The sequence below is a fragment of the Otolemur garnettii genome, unplaced genomic scaffold, assembly GCF_000181295.1.
Source record: "Otolemur garnettii isolate 467f Iridium unplaced genomic scaffold, OtoGar3 scaffold00278, whole genome shotgun sequence".
Taxonomy (NCBI): domain Eukaryota; kingdom Metazoa; phylum Chordata; class Mammalia; order Primates; family Galagidae; genus Otolemur; species Otolemur garnettii.
The window spans coordinates 809,352-816,401 of NW_003852673.1; the positions used below are offsets into that span (position 1 = coordinate 809,352).

Consider the following 7,050-nt stretch of genomic DNA (forward strand, 5'->3'; position numbering starts at 1 on the left):
AGTGTTCTGAGCCCACAGATGTGGACACGATGGCATGATTGTCATCAATGATCTCTTCCAAGGTTCCTACTGACATTGGGGTTCCTCTCAGATCATCCGCTTTTGATCTTTCCTCCTCTTGTTTTTCCTCTAATGGTTTCATTTGTTCCTGATTTCTAATGAATTCTTCCTCCATGAGAAGATAGTCTTTAATTCTCTCTAACTTCAACAATTTTAATTGGCACTGAGTGTGAGGTGTCACCAGTGGTAGTTTGCTTGCTGCATCTGGTCCCTGTTTTCTTCTTCTATTTCCCCACTCTGGTTGGTGCAAGAGGTTCATATTCATTTTTCATATACTTGTCATCCTTCTTGCCACCTCCAGGACCACGGCCACCACTCTGACTTTGACCCATGTTGCCTCGGCTGCTCGCTCTGCCCAATTCAACTTCTAAAAGTAAGACATAGATAAACTCACTTAAAATGTGAAGATGTTTTTTGGCACCCTGGTGTCTAATATATATACATAATGTTTTGAAGAGGAAAAGGACCTAGCATTTATTAAGTTTTCAATATATAACTGAAACCTGGCAGTGTCTCATCTTTCTTACAAACAAGTGGAGTAATTGTTCCTATACCCATTTTGTATAAGAGGAAACTGACCCTTGGGAAGGTTATGGAATTTTCCCAAATTCATCTGGTTAATAAATGTATTTAATTCAAAAGCCATTCTGTACCTTATCACACTGCATTACCAAAATTTGTGAAAGAGAATGTAAACCTCTACTATATTACTTCCAAAGAAACTGACTAGTACCATAGTTTAGAGCTATACTAGTGTTCATAATTAATAAACTTGGTCAGAGAGATGGATATTTTCTAAAGGAAAGAAAAGGAACATGAACTGCAGGTAATATTGGAGGAATGCCACAGGGGCACAGAGAGAGGATTCTCTAGACAAAATCAAACAGAGTTGAACCTGATAAAGTGGGAATGTGGATGGCAGCAGCAAAGCTGACATCAAGCAGTAACAGGGACAGAAAAAACTGGGAGAAGAGGCTGTGGTTGGAATGGGCAGTTCGAGGATGAGCCCTTCTAAGGAGGATGCTCAGACATGACTGGTATTCACCTTTTATTATCAGTATGTATTTAGCTGATAACAAGGAGGGGTGACCTTGCACCAGTTGGAAAACATTGAGGGTTCTCCACTTGTAAGCAGTTGAGTCCAGCTGTCCTAGCCCAGGGTGATCTGGAGATGCATGGTGATGATCAAGGAGGAAGGTTTGGGAAGCCCTCAGGCTGCTCCAGAGTACGCACAAGCTTTCAAGCCTGCTGCTATTCCCAAGTGGGTCCTTTGTGAAACCCACCCAAGTCAGGGAGGTGACCTGAGGTCACATTATGGAGAAATTGAAGGAGGACATTTTTCCCAATAAAATGCACAGATTGGCTTGGTGCCTGTGGCTCAGGTGGCTAAGGCGCCAGCCACATACACCTAAAGCAGCAGGTTTGAATCCAGCCTGGGCCCGCCAAACAACAATGATGGCTGCAACCAAAAATAAATAAATAAATAAATAAATAACCAGGTGTTGTGGCAGGCGCCTGTGGTCCCAGCTACTTGGGAGGCAGAGGCAGGAGACTCCCTTGAGCCCAGGAGTTGGAAGTTGCTGTGACCTGTGTTGCCACGGTACTCTACCCAGGGGGACAGCTTGAGGCTCTGTCTCAAAAAATGAATAAATAAATAAAATGCACAGATTGTATATTTTTAAACTGTCCCTGTTCACTTGGACAAACTTCTCCAAATAAATCAATGGGTTTTGTTTGGGTTTGCTTTGTTTAGTGTTTAGTTTCCTTTTTGAAGGAAACTCCCCTGCACAACTGGGTATAAACAAGATATCCTACCCTCCTCTCATTCCTATTCTTGAAGAATCAAAAAATGTTGAGCTCAATTTAAAGATCCCTGTACCTAGGGATAGATTTAGGTGGGGAAGTGGCCTAAACTTAATCTCAGAAACTTTCTGAGAGACATCAAACAGGCCTCTCTATAGGGCTGTCTCCTTCCCTACGGCCACTTTCTTTAGCAATCTGCCCTTTCCTGGCACCTCTGACCCCGGGAAGCTCAAACAAAACACAATCCTGGTTCTTTCCCAATCTGACATTGAGTTTTGTCAGGGAAGAGGAAAACCAGACGCTTATCATGTAAGAAGCCCAGCAGAGTTGTGGCCTCTGGCAACGGTAGGCCTTCTTGTGGCCATGTATCACTCTGGGACATTTTTCTCTCATTCTGAAGCAAACCATGACCACTGAACGCAGAGAACATGTGTTGTCATGGAAAGGTCACGGGCTTGAAATTATAAAGCAGGGTTCAAATCTGGCTTTGTATAATCTTGGGCAAGTTACAGAATCTCTACAAACCTGAGTTTTATCATCTGCAGAGTCCTCGCATCATTAGTTCGGCCTTTGAGCTGTTTTAATAGTGAGCTTTCACTAAGCATCCTGGAATGCGATTACACAACAAATAGTCCCTTTTCTCCAGTATCTTCCTAGCAGTTGCAGAACTGCTTGCTACTCCCCAGCCCCGCGGTTTGAGGCCCCTGGGAGTGGAACGAGCCAGTTCCAGTGTGCCCAGATTCCAGCACTCATGTATTAATTAGGCCAGTTTCCATTTCCTTCATGCTCTCCTGGTCGGTGTCCTGAATTCCTCTTGGGGAAATTATCAGAGATGGCCAAGGGGGCATGTTCCTTTGCAAGTGCAGTGGCCGCCTACTTTCATTCTTCCCGACATCAGAGCAACCCAGGTACCTGACAGTGTTACCCCTGACAGTTTGCCACAGAGCAGGCTCTGATTTGGGAACTTCCTGACAGAAGCCCCTTGAGAAATTCCTTAAGTAGAAAGGAAATGTTTTGTCCCATGAATGAGTTTGTAAGAATTCCTTCCAAGCTGCAGGCTCCGATGGTCACATCATGGGACTAGATGATAATGCTACATTTGAAAAAGCATTTACATTCTGTATCCAGACATTTTTAATGGGATTTTTTTTTTTTGGTTCGGATAATGATGAGGATGATGTAATATGATGTAAACAAAACAATGTGCAATTGGATGCTATTTTGAAATACTAATTAATGTATTCTTCTTTTATTCCTTTTACTTTATGGCTTTTAAAACTTAAAAGTAGACAATGAGGCTGAGATTCTTTGTTCAACAAGAAGAGAAAAATATTTGCTATGACCAAAAGGTTACAGTTTTTGCTTTGAGTTCCAAATTAGGTGCATAAAATTAAAGGCCAAAACAATACATTGAAAAGCCAACATCTTTTGATTTGTAAGAGTTGCACTTTATTATTTTTTCAAAGAGAAAAACCTGGGGAATTAGAGACTTTCTATCACAACCCTTGGAAGAAGAGAGCTGGCATCTCATCCAGAACGTCACACATAGGCTGAGGAGAGGAAGAACCTGCCCTTGCTCCTCACCAGAAGGATCTACCATGAATCACACCTTCCAGAGCCACTGGCAATGACAAAGCAGGGCACAAGATAACTCGGGCACCAAGGGAAGCATGGCTACCAGAGGATGGTGCTGGGATCACTCATTTATTCACTCTACAAACATTTATATGGCGGTTAACTATGTGTCAAGACTATTCCTGGGACACTGCAAGGACTATGGATTCCTGCCCTCAGGGTCCTATTGAGCTAAAATGAATCCAGTAATAGTATGTTAACGATAAATTTTGTCACATCTAAGTTTGGCTGATATGAGTGGACATTTAAAGCCATGGCCAAGTTGTTTATGATTTTGACAGTTATTGTTAAGCTTTCAGGGCAGTCCTGTTTTCCTAATTTTATAGATACAAAAGCTGAAGGTAAAGAACTCCAATGTAGTGGTTCTCCAAGCATGAGCCAGCAGCAGGACCATTACCTGGGAGCTTGTTAGCAAAGTGTGTGCCTGCTTGGCCCCACCCAGACCTAGTGAATCAGAAACTCTGGGAATAAAACCCAGTGATCTATTAATAAGTCTTCCAGGTGACTCCATGGCTGCTGAAGTTTGAGAACTGCTGCTGTGATAGGCAGGGATTGGGAATGAAATTGATTAATTTATCCCATAACCATCTATTCTGCCAAGGTTCCCAGTTGGCCCTGGGGATGTAAAGATAAAAAAGACAAGTTTCCAACACTCACGGGGTTGCTCACAGACAAGAACGCAGGTAATTTTAATATCATATATGTCATAGTAACAGAAGCCACCCTGCCATAGGTCCCAGAGGAGCTGGCTCTTCCCCACATACCTCCATGCAGCAGACAGCAGTGAGGGTTGGAAAAGATAAGGTGGCTCTTCTTGGGACTCCAGGGTGGCAGGGACCTGAGAAAAAGCTTCCACCACCCAAGGTCAGAGTTGCTCATGGTTGCAGGGCTAGGTTCCCACACTAGTATGTCTTCAGAAACACAGGGAGAGCTTATAAACATGAGCTCCTGGTTCTGGAGCTATTTTATTAGAAAATATATATATAAGAATAATACATATATATACACACACATATATATTTTAACAAATTCCTCAAGTAATTATTATGTATGCTAAAGTTTTTTCTAAGAGAGAAAGAATTAATTAGCCTATGAACCCTTCTGTCTTCTGCTCATTGAACTATAAGGGAATAGAGGAAATACTCTGTTCCAGTTGTCCAGCATTCTTCTATGAGGCACATCTCTGTGGGTTGTTTACCTGAGAGCAATTGGTCATGGCATAGGAACCTCCCACATATTGTAGCTAAACTGATACTCACTTTAGTAAACATTTATTGAATACCAGCACTTCACAGTTCCCTGCATTGACATGCCGTGGCCAATGGGAGTAATTAGGCATGACCTTTGCTGTGATTGAACAGAGCGTTAAATGCCTTCGCTCAGTATGGCTGGTGCTTATTCCCTAGCACCATGTCTTACTAATGGCTTCTTCCTTCAGCTTAGATTTCAGAATGAGAAGACAAATGGGGCCAAGTTTGACAGGGCCCAGCTAACCTGGAGACCTCATATAATGTGGTCACAAAATAAATAGTTGTTGTTGGAAGCCAATGAGATTTTGAACTTGTCTATCTTGCAGTACATGCTAGGAAAAGGTAACCCTTCTACAGCTGGCATCATGCTGGGGGGACATAGATGGTAACACTGCCTCCTTCCTCAGAACACTTACTATTCTTTTCTAAATTCTTTTCTATTCATCCATCTCCTAGACTGTCCCAGAAAGGACTTATTCTGACTTTTATATATTGAATGTAAGAAATAAAATGCAATAAAGCAAATTAGAAGAAGATGAGAAGGAAAAGGGAAAACAATAGAGGTCCAGAAATAAGACTTACAGAAGATATATAATCTATGCCTGTGGGTGGACTCAAATTTGATTCTAATCATCTAGAAGGCAGTTCATAAAAGAGACCTGATTAGTTTCACAATTCACAGTGCCCATAAGATTAAAAGCAAACCAATTGCCCCAGAAAGGCATGTCTGATTGTAAGACAACATAGAAATTACTCTGCCAGTCTGATATTTAAACCATTAAAATTTGTTCTTGGTGTTGTAATTTAACATTTTCTTTTCCAAAATACTGCATACACACACACACACACACACACACACACACACACACAGAGGCTTGGATTGAATCTGTTTTAATTTCAAAGAGAAAAGGGAGGAAAATTAAGCTAGAAGAGGGAGAAGAAGCAGTATGTTAAATGTACGAAGTAAATGTACAAAGCCCTCTGTCTGTACAGTCCTTCACTAACACACTACACTGAATTTAAGTATTTGTTCACCTGGTTTTCTTCCTTGACAGTTATTCTAGGAGAGGGTAAGCCTTAATTTATTTTTACTTCTAGCTCATCTAGAATAAAGAAATTCAATAAATGTTGAATGGAACAACATTTATTGCATTGTATTAATTAATTTGTATTGTTGTATTGTATTCCACAGCATATACTATTGTGTGTCCATTCTACTATTAATGGATTTTTGGATTGTTTTCAGTCCGGGGAAATTACAGGCTATTCTACTATGAACATACTTAGATATATATGATATATATTTTCTTTCATCTGTACACATGTCTCTAGGGAGTAAACGTAATGTGCAATAACTGGGTGAAATGTTATCTATAGCTTCCCATTTTATTTACTAGATAATAAATACCACCCTGTTTTCCAAAGTGGTGGTTCCCATTTTTCTTCCTACCAGTAATGCAAAAGGGTCTCTTACATTCCACATTCACACAAACATCAAGTATTTTCAAACTTTTGATACATGCCACTTTTAATTGGTATATTATATCTCCTTACAGTTTTAATTTGTATTTCCCAGATTGCTAATGAGGTTGAGTACATGTTCATGTTAATAATGGCTATTGGGTTTCTTTCCATATGAAGAGTTCAAGAATTTTGCGTATCTAAAAATTGTGTTGTATTCTTTTTCCAATTATAGGAGTTCTTACTATATTCTAAATACTAATCCTTTGTCTATTTTGTGTGCTGCAAATATCTTGTATCTGTGCCTTGTTTCTTCTTTTCTTTTATTAAATCACAGATGCGTATATTAATGCAATCATGGGGTACAGTGTGGTGTTTTCAAATACAATTTGAAATATTTTCATCAAACTGGTTAACATAGACTTTATGTCATTTTCTTAGTTATTGTGTTAAGACTTTATATTCTACTTGTAGAAAGATTCACTTATACCCTTGTGAGATAAACCATAGAGGTGATCCCTCCAATCACCCTCTCTCCACCCATCTACTCCATTCCCCTCCCCTGCCCCTCCCCCTCCCCATATTCTTAGACTATAATTAGGTTATAGCTTTCATATGAAACCTATAAATTAGTTTCATAATAGGGCTGTGTACATTGGATACTTTTTCTTCCATTCTTGAGATACTTTGCTGAGAAGAACATTTTCCAGCTCCATCCATATAAACATGAAGGAGGTAAAGTCTCTGTCTTTCTTTATGGCTGCATAGTATTCCATGGTGTACATGTACCACAATTTATTGATCCATTCATGGATTGATGGGCTCTTGGGCTTCTTCCATG

At 40.2% G+C, this 7,050-nt stretch overlaps 1 pseudogene; it reads right to left on the reverse strand.

Annotated features, from left to right (window-relative positions):
- LOC100941539 overlaps positions 1–392 on the reverse strand; it is a 1,329-nt pseudogene extending 937 nt beyond the window's left edge.
- Between the last annotated feature and the right edge of the window lie 6,658 nt (positions 393–7,050).